The sequence below is a fragment of the Pongo pygmaeus genome, chromosome 12 (genome assembly GCF_028885625.2).
Source record: "Pongo pygmaeus isolate AG05252 chromosome 12, NHGRI_mPonPyg2-v2.0_pri, whole genome shotgun sequence".
Classification (NCBI taxonomy): domain Eukaryota; kingdom Metazoa; phylum Chordata; class Mammalia; order Primates; family Hominidae; genus Pongo; species Pongo pygmaeus.
In genome coordinates, this window is record NC_072385.2 from 4,136,884 (window position 1) to 4,152,198 (window position 15,315).

Genomic DNA, 15,315 nt, shown 5'->3' on the forward strand with positions numbered 1-15,315 from the left:
TCGGCATTCCATACCATTCGTTTCCATTCCTTTCCTGATTCCTTTCTATTCTACTTCACTTTCTATTCCACATTCCATTCCATTGCATTCCACATTCCATTCCACATTCCATTCCAGGCCTTTGCACATTCCATTCCTTTCCATTCCACATTTCATTCCACATTCCATTCCACGTTCTATTCCATTCCATTCCACGTTGCATTCCACGTTCTAATCCACATTCCATTCCACTTTCCCTTCCATTAGATTCCACGTTCCATAACACATTCCGTTCAATTCCATTCCAAATCCCATTCCACATTGCATTCCTCTTTCCATTCCATGCTCCATTCCACATTCCATTCCACGTTCAATTCCACATTCCATTCCAAGTTATATTCCACGTTCCATTCCATTCCATTCCACGTTCCACTTCACATTGGATTCTACTTTCCATTCCACATTCCATTATGTTCCATTCCACGTTGCTTTCTACAATCCATTCCACATTTCATTCCATTCCATTCCTCTGTCCATTCCATTCCATTCCACATTACATTCCACATTCCATTCCATTCCATTCAAAATTCCATTCCACATTGCGTTGCATTCCATTCCACATTCCATTCCACATTCCATTCCACATACCATTCCAATCCATTCCATGTTCCACTTCACGTTAGATTCCACAGTCCATTCCACATTCCATTACACGTTCCATTCCATTCCTTTCCACCTTCCACTCCACTTTCCATTACTTTCCACTCCACGTTCCCTTCCACATTCCATTGCATGTTCCTTTCCAGGTTCCATTCCATTCCATTCCATTCCACATTCCATTCCACTCCATTCCACATTCCATTCCACAATCCATTCCATTACATTTCATTCCATTCTACGTTCAGTTCCACATTCCATTCCACATTCCATTCCGTTCCATTGCATATTCCATTCCACATTCCTTTCCACATTCCATTGCACATTCCAGTCCGCATTATATTCCACATTCCATTCCACATTCCATTCCAAATTCCATTCGACATTCGATTCCACATTCCATTCCGTTCCATTCCACGTTCCATTTCATTCCATTCCACTTTCCATTCGATTCCTTTCCACATTTCATTCCATTCCTTTCCACATTTCATTCAAAATTCCATTCCACTTTCCATTCCACATTCCATTCCGGGTTCCTTTCCATTCCATTCCACTATCCACTCCATTCCATTCCATGTTCCATTCCGTTCCATTCCACTTTCCATTCGATTCAATTCCACATTCCATTCCATTCCTCTCCACTTTCCATTCCACATTCCATTCCACTTTCAATTCCATTTTCCATTCCACATTCCATTCCATTACATTCCACGTTCCATTCCACATTGCATTCCATTCCACGTTCCATTTCACATTCCATTCCACTTTCCATTTCACATTGCACTCCGTTCCGTTCCACGTGCCACTCCACAATGCATTCCACATTCCATTCCACATTCAATGCCATATTACATTCCACATTCCATTTCATTGCATTCCACATTGCATTCCACATTCCATTCCACTTTCCACTCCATTTCCATGCCATTCCATTTCACTTTCCATTCCACATTCCATTCCACATTTCATTCCTTTGCATTCCACATTCCATTTCACATTCCATTCCACATTCCATTCCACATTGCAATCTAAATTCCATTCCATTCCATTCCACATTCCTTTCCATTCCATTCCACATTCCATTCCACATTCCATTCCATTCCATTCCACATTCCATTCCACATTGCATTCCATTCCACGTTCCATTTCACATTCCATTCCACTTTCCATTTCACATTGCACTCCGTTCCGTTCCACGTGCCACTCCACAATGCATTCCACATTCCATGCCACATTCAATGCCATATTACATTCCACATTCCATTTCATTGCATTCCACATTGCATTCCACATTCCATTCCACTTTCCACTCCATTTCCATTCCATTCCATTTCACTTTCCATTCCACATTCCATTCCACATTTCATTCCTTTGCATTCCACATTCCATTCCACATTCCATTCCACATTCCATTCCACATTGCAATCTAAATTCCATTCCATTCCATTCCACATTCCTTTCCATTCCATTCCACATTCCATTCCACATTCCATTCCATTTCATTCCACATTTCATTCCATATTGCATTCCACATTCCCTTTCACATTTCCATTCCATTCCATTCCACATTTCATTCCACATTCCATTCCATTCCATTCCACATCCCCTACCACATTCCATTCCACATTCCATTCCGTTCCATTACACATCCCATACCACATTCCATTCCATTCCATTCCACGTTCCATTCTATTGCATTCCACATTCCATTCCACATTCCATTCCATGTTCCATTCCATTCCATTCCACGTTTCATTCTACATTCCATTTGACGTTACATTCCATTCCATTCCACGTTCCATTCTACGTTCTATTAGAGTTTCCATTCCAAATTCCTTTCCACTTTCCATTCCATTCCATTCAACATTCCATTCCAAGAATTCCACGTTCCTTTCCACGTTCCATTCCATGTTCCTTTCCATGTTGCATTCCACGTTCCATTCCATTCCACTGCACGTTCCATTCCATTCCATTCCACGTTCCATTTCATACCATTCCACGTTCCATTCTACATTCCATTTCACTTTCCATTCCACCTTTCATTCCATTCCAATCCACGTTCCATTCCACACCATTCTGCATTCCAATCCATCCTATTCCTTTCCACATTCGATTCCATTCCATTCCATTCCATAATCCATTCCATTCCATTCCTCATTCTATACTATTCCATTCCATTCCACTTTCCATTCCACATTCCATTTGACATTCCATTCCATTGCATTCCACATTCGATTCGATTCCATTCCATTCCATTCCATTACACATTCCATTACCTTCCATTCCCCATTCCATTGCATTCCTTTCCACATTCCATTCCACGTTCCATTCCACGTTCCTTTCCACATTCCATTCCATTCCATTCCATTCCATTGCATTCCATTCCATCCCATTCCATTCCATTCCATCCTGGATTCCTTTCTTTCCATTTCAAATTATATTTGACTTTCCATTCCATTCCATTCCACATTCCGTTCCACATTCCATTACCTTCCATTCCACATTCTTTTCCATTCAATTTCACATTCCATTCCACGTTCCATTCCACATTCCATTTCGCATTCCATTCCATTCCATTCTATTCCATTCCGGAATCCATGCCTTTCCATTCCACATTCTATCCCACATTCCATTCCATTCCACTCCACTTTTCATTACACATTACATTGCACTCTATACCACATTACACTCCATTCCATCCCACATTCCACTCCATTCTGTTCCAGATTACTTTCCGCATTCCATTCCACCATACATTCCATATTGCATTCCATTCCATTCCAAATTCCATTCCACATTCCATTCCATTTTCCATTCCACATTACATTCCATTCCATTCTGCATTCCATTCAATTCCATTCCAAGTTTCTTTCCAGATTCATTTCCACACTCCATTCCACTTTCCATTCCATTCCATTCCAAATTCCTTTCCACTTTCCATTAAATTACATTCCAAGTTCCACTCTACATTCCATTGCCTATGCTATTCCACGTCCCATGCCACATTGCATTTCACATTCCATTCCACGTTCCATTCCAAGTTCCATTCCATTCAATTCCACGTTCCCTTCCACATACCATTCCATTCCATTCCACGTTGCATTCCACATTCCATTCCAGATTCCAATGCTTTCCATTCCGCTTTCTATTCCACATTGCATTCCATTCCATTCCACTGTCGAGTCCACATTCCATTCCATTCCTTTCCACATTCCATTCCATTCCATTCTGCATTCCATTCCACATTCCGTTCCACGCTGCATTACACATAGCATTTCACCTTCCATTACACGTTCCATTCCAAGTTTCATTCCATGTTACAATCCATTACATTCCACGTTCCATTGCACATTCCATTGCATTCCACGTTCCATTGCAGATTCCATTCCATTCCACTGTCTATTCCACATTCCATTTCAAATTCCATTCCATTCCATTCCACAGTCCATTACATTCCAATCCACGTTCCATTCCATCGCATTCCGCATTCCAGTCCACATTGCCTTCATTCCATTCCACATTCCATTCCACATTCCGTTCCACATTCAATTCCAATCCATTCCATTTTCCGTTTCACGTTTCTTTCCACATTCCATTCCACATTCCATTCCATGTCCCATTAAATTCCACTCAACTTTCCACTCCACTTTCCATTCGTTTCCATTCCAGGTTCCATTCTACATTCCATTTTACGTTCCATTCCACGTTCCATTCCATGTTCCATTCCACGTTCCATTTCACATTCCATTCTATCACATTCCACGTTCCATTGCATTCCTTTCCACGATCCATTCCACTTTCCATTCCACATTCCATTCCACAATCCATTCTGTTCCATTCCATTGCATTCCACGTTCCGTTCCACATTCCATTCCACATTACATTCCTTTGCATTCCACATTCCATTCCACATTCATTTCCACGTTCCTTTCCACATTCCATTCCATCGCATTCCACTTTCCATTCCATTCCTTTCCACGTTCCATTCAACATTCCATTCCACATTCCATTCCACATTGCTTTCCACATTCCATTCCAAAATCCATTCCATTGCATTCCATTCCACAATAAATTCCACATTCCATTCCACATTCCTTTCCATTCCATTCCACTTTGAATTCCATTTTAGTCCTCATTCCATTCCATATTCCATTCCATTCCATTTAAACACTCCATTCCCTTCCATTAGACATTCCATTCAACTTTCGATTCCATTCCACATTCCATTCCACACTCCATTCCATTCCATTCCACATTCCATTCCAAATTCCGTTCCATTCCATTCCACGTTGCATTCCACGTTCCATTTCACATTCAACTCCACATTCCATTCCACATTCCATTCAATTCCACTGCACTCCATTCCACATTCCATTCCACATTCCGTTCCATTGCAATCCACATTCCATTCCACATTCCATTCCATTCCATTCCCAGTTCCATTCCACTTTCCATTGCACATTCCATTCCACCTTTAATTCCATGTTCCATTTCACTTTCCATTGCATTCCATTCCTCATTCCATTCCACATTCCATTGCACATTCCATTCCTTGTTCCATTCCACATTCCATTCCACTTTCCATTACACGTTCCATTCTATTAAATTCCCAATCCACATTCAATTCCATTCCATTCCACGTTCCATTCCACATTCCATTCAAGTATATTCAACATTCCATTCCGCTTTCCAGTCCTTTCCATTCAACGTTCCATACCACTTTCCTTTAGACTTTCCATTCCACTTTGCATTCCATTCCATTCCACGTTCCTTTCCATCTTCCCTTCCATCCCATTCCACATTCCATTCCCTCCCATTTCACGTTCCAATCCACATTCCGTTCCACATTCCATTCCAAGTTCCATTCCAGGTTCCATTCCACATTCCATTCCATTACATTCCACCATCCATTCCACATTCCATTACATTCAATTACACGTTCAATTCCATTCCATTCCAGATTCCATTCCACATTCCATTACACATTAAATACCACGTTGCATTCCACTTTGCATTCCACTTTCCATTCCATTCCATTCCATATTCTATTCCATTCCATTCCACATTCCATTCCACATTCCATTCAATTCCATTCCATTCCACATTTCGTTTCATTTCTTTCCACATTCCTTTCCACGTTCCGTTCCATTCTATTCCTCGCTCCATTGCACCTTCTATTCCATTTTCCGTTCCACGTTCCATTACACCATCCATTCCATTGCATTCCACGTTCCATTCCACGTTACACTCACATTTCATTCCACATTCCATTAATCATTCCATTCTACATTCCATTCCATTCCATTCCACATTGCATTCCATTGCAGTCAACATTCCCTTCCACATTCCATTCCATTCCATTTAAAGTTTCCATTCTCTTCCATTCCACGTTCCATTCCACCTTCAATTCCTTTCCAATTTAAATTCCACATTCCATTCCACACTCCATTCCATACCATTTGACAAATCATTCCACATTCCATTCCATTCCATTGCAAGTTCCATTCCATTTTCCATTCCACTTTCAATTCCACATTCCATTGCACATTCCATTCCATTGCATTCCACCTTCCATTCCACATTCCATTCCACTTTCCATTTCACATTCCATTCCATTCCATTCCGCTTTCCATTCCACTTTCCATTCCACCTTCCATAACATTCCATTCCACGTTGCATTCCACTTTCCATTCCATTCTATTCCAAGTTCCATTTCACCTTCCATACCATTCCATTCCATGTTCCTTTCCACTTTCCATTCCATTCTTTTCAATACTCTATTTCACATTCCTTGGCACATTCCATTCAATGTTCCATTCCACATTCCATTCCACGTTTCATTCCACATTCCCTTCCGTGATCCATTCCATTGCATTACATGTTCCATTCCACATTCTTTTCCGTTCCATTCTACGTTCCATTCCACATTCCATTCCACATTCCATTCCACTTTCCATTCCACATTCCATTCCATATTCCATTCCGTTGGATTCCACATTCCATTGTACATTCCATGCTCTTCCATGCCACATTCCATTCCACATTCCATTCCACATTCCATTCCACATTCCATTATACTCCATTCCACATCCCATACCGCATTTCATTCCACACAGCATTCCATTCCATTCCACATTCCATTCCACATTGGATTCCACACATGCTTTCACTTTCCATGCCATTCCATTCCACATTCCATTCCACATTCCTTTCCATTTCTTTCCACATCAAATACCACATTCCATTCCTCATTCCTTTCCATTCCATTCCACATTCCGTACCACATTCCATTACACTCCAGTAAACATTCCATTCTATTATATTCCACATTCCATTCCACATTCCGTTCCACATTCCATTCCATTCTATTCCATCTTTCATTCTACTTCCATTAGACATTCCATTCCATTTCATTCCGCGTTCCATTCTACGTTCTATTAGAGGTTCCTCTCCATGTACCATTCCACGTTCCATTCCATTCCATTCCACGTTGCATTCCATATTCCCTTCCATTCCATTCCACATTCCATTCCATTCCGTTCAACATTCCATTCCATTCCATTACAACTTCCATTCCTCTTTCCATTCCACGTTCCATTCCACTTTCCATTCCATTCCATTCCATGTTCCATTCCATTCCTTTCCATGTTCCATTTCATTCCATTCCATGTTCCATTCCACTTTCCATTCCTTTCCATTCCACGTTCCATTTCATTCCATTCCACTTTCCATTCGATTCTTTCCACATTTCATTCCATTCCTTTCCACATTCCATTCAAAATTCCATTCCACTTTCCATTCCACATTCCATTCCGGGTTCCTTTCCATTCCATTCCATTGCATTCCACTTTCCATTACATTCCATTCCATGTTCCATTCCATTCCATTCCACTTTCGTTTCCATTCAATTCCACATTCCATTCCATTCCTCTCGACTTTCCATTCCACATTCCTTTCCATTCGATTACAACTTCCATTCCTCTTTCCCTTCCATGTTCCATTCCACTTTCCATTCTATTCCATTCCATGTTCCATTCCATTCCTTTCCATGTTCCATTTCATTCCATTCCATGTTCCATTCCTCATTCCATTTCACATTCCATTCCACCTTCCAATCCATTCCATTCCACATTCCATTCCCTACCATTTCGCATTCCTTTCCATTCCATTCCATTCCACGTTCGATTCCAAATCATTCCACATTGCATTCCATTACATTCCACAATCGAATCCATTCCATTCAATTCCATTCCACATGCCATACCGATCCATTCCATTCCACATTTCATTCCATATTGCACTCCACATTCCATTCCATTCCATTTCAGATTTCATTCAATTCCATTCCATTCAAATCCATTAAATATTCCATTCCACATTCCATTCCCTTCCATTCTACATTCCATTCCTTTCCACGTTCCATTCCATCTTCCATGCCACGTTCCATTGCATTCCATTACATATTCCATTCCATTCAATTCCATTCCATTCCGTTCCATTTATTTCTTGATTCCTTTCCATTTCATTCCAAACTATATTCGACATTCCATTCCATTCCATTCCACATTCCATTCCATTCCTTTCTACTTTCCATTCCATTCCATTCCACATTCCATTCCTTTCCATTCCAAATTACATTCCACTTTCCATTCCACGTTCGATTCCACACTCCATTCCACTTTCCATTCTACGTTTCATTCCATTCCATTCCATATTCCATTTCACGTTCCATTCCACATTCCACTCCACTTTCCATTCTACATTCCATTCCATTCCATTCCACGTTCCATTCCACGTTCCATACCACATTCCACTCCACGTTCCATTCTACATTCCATTACATTCCATTTCACGTTCCATTCCACGTGCCATTCCACATTCCACTCCACGTTCCATTCTACGATACCTTCCATTCCACCTTCCTTTCCATGTTCCATTCCACATTCCATTCCACATTCCATTCATTTCCATTCCACATACTATCCCATTCCGTTCCACTTTCAATTCCTTTGCAATCCACATTTCATTCCATTCCATTCCACATTCCATTGCACTCCATTCCACATTCCACATTCCATTCCACGTTGCATTCCACTTTCCATTCCACATTGCATTCCATTCCATTTCACATTGCATTCCACATACCGTTCCATTCCATTCCAAGTTCCATTCCATTCCTCATTCCATTCCACATTCCATTCCATTCCTCATTCCATTCCACATTCCATTCCACTCCACTCCACATTGCATTCCATTCAATTTCACGTTCCGTTCTCTTCCATTCCACATTGCATTCCTTTCCATTCCATTCCTCATTCCATGCCATTTGATTCCCTATTGCATTCCATTCCATTACAGATTCCATTCCACATTTCATTTCCCATTCCATTCTTCGTGCCATTCCACTTTCCATTCCACGTTCCAATCTCCTTCTGTTGCATTTCATTCCACGTTCCATTCCGCATTCCATTGCATTCCATTTCACAATCCATTCCACATTCCATTCCATTCCATTCCACATTCCATTCAATTACATTCCATTCAACATACAATTCCATTCCATCTCACATTCCATTCCATTACATTCCACTTTCCATTCCATTCCATTTCACATTCCTTTCCATTCCATTTCATATTCCATTCCATCCCATTCAAAATTCCATTCCATTCCATTCCACATTCCATTCCCTTCCATTCCATGTTCCATTCCCTTCCGTTCCAGATTCCATTCAACGTTCCTTTCCATTACATTCCACATTCCATTTCACTTTCCATTCCATTCCATTTCACATTCCTTTCCACATTCAATTCCATCTAATTCTATTCCTCATTCCATTCCATTCCATTCCAAATTCCATTCCATTCCATTCCACCTTTCATTCCATTCGAAATTCCAATCCATTCCACATTCCATTCCAGATTCCATTCCATTCCATTACACATTCCATTCCCTTCCGTTCCACATTCCATTCCATTCCATTCCAATTTCCATTCCAATCCATTACACATTCCATTCGATTACATTCGACATTACATTCCATTCCACAGGGAATTCCATTACATTCCACATTCTATTCCATTCCACATTCCATTCCAATCCATTGGACATTGTATTCCATTCCATATTGCATTCCACATTCCATTCCACTCCACATTCCATTCCACATTCCATTCCATTCCAATGCACATTCCATTCAATTCCACTCCATTCCACATTGCATTCCATTCCACATTGCATTCTATTGCATTCCATTCGGTTTCTTTCCATTCCACATTCCGTTGCATTCCATTCCATTCCAGATTCAATTCCAATCCATTCTATTCCACATTCCATTCCGTTCAACATTCCATTCCATTCCACATTCCATTCCCTTTCATTCCATTCCACGTTCCTTTCCATTCCATTCTACCTTCCATTTCATTCCGTTCCACGTTCCATTTCACTTTTCATTCCATACCACTCCACATTCCATTTCATTCCATTCCACATTCCATTCCACATTCCATTCCATTCTATTCCACATTAGATTCCACTTTTCTTTCCACTCCATTCCACATTCCATTCCGCATTCCATTCCATTCCATTCCAGTACTCTCTCCTTTCCTTTCCATTCCATTCTACATTCCATTCCATTCCATTCCATTCCACATATATTTCCATTCCATTGCAAATTCCTTTCCATTCAAATTTCCATTCAATTCCATTCTACATTCCATTCCACTTTCCACTCCGTTGCCTTCCACTTTCCATTCCATTGCAATCCATTCCATTCCATTCCACGTTCGGTTCCATTCTAATGCATTCCACGTTCTATTCCATTGCAATCCACATTCCATTCCATTCCATTTCACGTTCCATTCCATTGCATTTCACCTTTCATTCCACGTTCCTTTCAATTCTTTTCCACGTTCCGTTGAACGTTCCATTCCACTTTCTATTCCATTTTCCCTTCTGCATTCCATTGCACATTCCATTCCATGCTGTTCCCTATTGCTTTCTACATTCCATTCCATTCCATTCCACATTCCTTTCCACGTTCCATTCCATTCCATGCTGTTCCCTATTGCTTTCTACATTCCATTCCATTCCATTCCACATTCCTTTCCACGTTCCATTCCATTCCATTCCATTCCATTCCATATTCCACTCCACATTCCATTCTCTTCCATTCTACATTCCATTCCCTTCCATTCCACATTGCATTCCATTCCATTTCACATTCAATTCCATTCCACATTAAATTCCATTAGATTCCATTCCATTCCACATTCCATTCCATTCGATTCCACATTCCTTTCCATTCCATTGCACATTCCCTTGCATTCCATTTCACCTTCCATGCCGTTCCATTTCATATTCCATTCCATTTCATTCCAAATTCCATTCCTTTCCATTCCACTTTCCATTCCATTCCATTCCAAATTCCTTTACATTCCGTTCCACATTCCATTCCATTCCACATTCCATTCAATGCCATTCCAAATTCCATTCCACGTTCCATTCCACATTCCATTACACGTTCCATTCCATTTGATTCCGCATTCCATTCCACTTTCCATTCCTTTCCATTCCACATTCCGTTCCACTTTCAATTCCATTAGATTCCAGTCCACATTCCATTCGATTCCATTCCACATTCCTATCCATTCCATTCCACATTACGTTCCATTCCACATTCCATTCAATTCCATTGCAAATTGCATTCCATTCCACTTTCAATTCCTTTTAAAACCATTCCTTTCCATTACTTTCCATGTTCCATTGTATTCCATTTCATGTTCCCTTTCATTCCATTCCAAGTTCCATTGCATTCCATTCCACATTCCTTTCCATTCCATTCCACTTACCATTCTACATTCAATTCCATTCCATTCCACATTCCTTTCAACACTCCATTCCACATTACGTTCCATATTCCATTGAAATTCATTCCATGTTCCATTCCATTCCATTACACATTCAATTCTATTCCATTCCTCATTCCATTCCATTCCATTCCATTCCACATTGTATTCCATTTCATTCCACATTCCGTTACGTTCCATTCCACATTCTTTCCATTCCATTCCACGTTCCATTCAATTCCATTCCACGTTCCATTCCATTCTGTACCACGTTCCATTCTATTCCTTTCCACTTTCCATTCCCTTCCGTTCCATTCCATTCCACATTCCATTCCGTTAAATTCCACCTTACATTTCATTCCATTCTATGTTCCATTCCATTCCATTCCATTCCATTCCACATTCCATTCCATTCCTCATTCCATTCAATTCTATTGGACATTCCATTCCATTACATTCCACGTTCCATTCCATTCCTTTCCCTGTTGCATTCCATTAAATTCCACATTCCGTTCCATTGCATTCCATTCCACGTTCCACTCCATTCCATTCCAAATTCCATTCAATTGAAGTCCACATACTATTCCATTCCATAATGCATTACTTTCCATTCCAATCCATATTCCATTCCAATCCATTCCTCATTCCATTGCATTCCATTCCACGTTCCACATTCCATTCCACATTCCATTCCACTTTCCATTCCACGTTCCATTCCATTCCATTCCACGTTCCATTCCATTCCATTCCACATTCCATTCCACATTCCATTCCATTCCATTCCGCATTCCATTCCTCATTCCAACCGACATTCCATTCTATTACATTCCTCATTCCATTGCATTTCATTCCACATTCCATTCTATTCCATTCCTCATTCCATTGCATTCCTTTCAAATTTCCATTCCCTTCCTGTCCCCTTCCCATTCTATTCCATTCCCCATTCCATTCCTTTCCATTCCACATTCCATTCCACATTCCATTCCATTCCATTCCATTCCACATTCCATTCCACATTATATTCCATTCCATTCCACATTGCAATCAAAATCCATTCCACATTCCATTCCACATTACATTTCATTCCATTCCACGTTACATCCCATTCCATTCCACATTCCTATCCCCATTCCATTGCAATCCACATTCCATTCCATTGAGTTCAATTCCTCATTCCATTCCATTCCATTCCAAATTCCATTCCACTCCATTCCACATTCCATTCCAATCCATTCCACATTCCAGTCTACATTCCATTCCATTTCATTCCACGTTGCACTCCACATTCCATTGCATTCCATTAAACTTTCCTTTCTACATTCCATTTTATGTTACATTCCATTCCATTCCACTCCCCATTCCACCTTCCATTCCACGTTCCATTCCACGTTCCTTTACACAATCCATTCCACGTTCCATTCCACGTTCCATTCCACCATCCGTTCCATTGCATTCCATGTTCCAATCCTGTTTCCATTCCACATTCCATTCCGTTCCATTCCATTCCACTACACATTCCATTCCATTCCTCTTTCCATTCCTGTTTCCATTCCACATTCCTTTCCATTCCATTCCACTCCATATTCCATTCCATTCCATTCCACTTACCATTCCATTCCCTTCCACATTCCATTCCACATTCCATTCCATTTCATTCCAAATTCCATACCACATTCCATTCCATTCCCTTCCATATTCCATTCCACATTCTGTTCCATTCCATTCCACATTCTGTTCCACATTCCATTCCATTCCATTCCACATTTCATTCCATTCCATTCCACTTTCCTTTCCATTCCGTTCCACTTTCCATTCCACATTCCATTCCATTTAATTCTACATTCCATTTCACATTCCATTCAATTCCATTCCACATTCCACTACATTCCACCTTCCAGTTCAAGTTCCATTACATGTTCCATTTGACGTTACATTCCAGATTCCATTCCATTCCATTGCAAGTTCCATTCCATTCCACATTCCACTCCATTCCATTCCATTCCACCCCATTCCAATCCATTCCACATTCCATTCGATTCCATTCCACATTCCATTCCATTCCATTCCATTCCACATTCCATACCATTCCATTCCATTCCACTTTCCATTCCATTCCACATTCCACTCCATTCCATTCCATTCCACCCCATTCCAATCCATTCCACATTCCATTCGATTCCATTCCACATTCCATTCCATTCCATTCCATTCCACATTCCATACCATTCCATTCCATTCCACATGCCATGCCTTTCCATTCCACATTCGATTCCTTTCCATTCCACATTCCATAGCGTTCTATTCCATTCCACATTCCATTGCATTCCATTCCATTGCACATTACATAAAATTGCATTCCATTCCACATTCCATTTCTTTCCATTCCACATTCCAATCCATTCCATTTCACATTCCATTCCATTCTTTGCACATTACATAAAATTGCATTCCATTCCACATTCCATTTATTTCCATTCCGCATTCAAATCCATTCCATTTCACATACCATTCCATTCCAGTCCACTTTCCATTCCACTCCATTCCAGTTTCCATTCCACATTGCATTCCATTCCAGTACAGATTCCATACCACATTCAATTCATTTCCTTTAAACATTCCACTCAATTAAATAGCACGTTCCATTCCACGTTCCATTCCACATATCATTCCACATTCCATTCCACTTCCCATTCCATTCCATTCCGCTTTCCATTCCAATTTCCATTCCATTCAATTTCTCGTTCCATTCCACATTCCATTCCGCATTCTATTCCAAGTTCCATTCCACATTCAAATCTGCGTTCCATTCCACGTTCCATTCCACATTCCATTCCACTCCTTTCCACAATGCTTTCCATATTTCATTCCTTTCCGTTCCACATTCCATTTCACTTTCCATTACCCATTCAATTACACATTCCATTATACATTCCATTCCTCATAACATTCCATATTCCATTCCGCATTCCATTCCATTCCGCTCCATTCCACATTCCATTCTACATTCCATTCTACATTCCGTTCCACATTCCGTTCCATATTCCTTTCCTTTCCATTTCATTCCGTATTCCAATTCACATTCTATTACACAATCCATTCCACATTCTATTCCATTCCATTCTACATTCCTTTCCCCATTCCATTCCATTCCTTTCCACATTCCATTCCATTCCATTCCATTCCACAATCCCTTACACATTCCATTGATTTCCATTCCGCTTTCCATTCCACATTCCATTCCATTCCATTCCATTCCTCATTCCATTCCACATTACATTCCACATTCCATTCCATTCCATTCCACGTTGCATTCCACATTCCATTGTACATTACTTTCCATTCCACTCTATTCCACATTCCATTCCACAATTGATTCCACATTCCATTCCTCATTCCATTCCACATTCCATTCCACATTCCATTCCATTCCACTCCATTCCACATTCCATTCCCTATTTCATTCCACATTTCATTACTCTTTCCATTACATTTCCTTCCTCATTCCTTTCCACATTGCATTCCATTCCACTTTCCATTCCATTCCATTTCCTCACATATAACATTCGAAAGCATTGCACATTCCATTCCATTCCATTCGGTTCCATTCCATTCCACATTCCGTTCTGTTCCATTCCATTCCATTCCACATTCCATTCCATTACATTCTACATTCCATTCCATTACACATTCTATTCCCCATTCCATTCCATGTCATTCCATTCTATTCCACATTCCATTCCAATAAATTGCAGATACCATTGCATTCTATTCCACATTCCATTCCATTCCGTTTCACTGGAATGTGGAATGGATTGTGGAATGGAAGGAAACGGA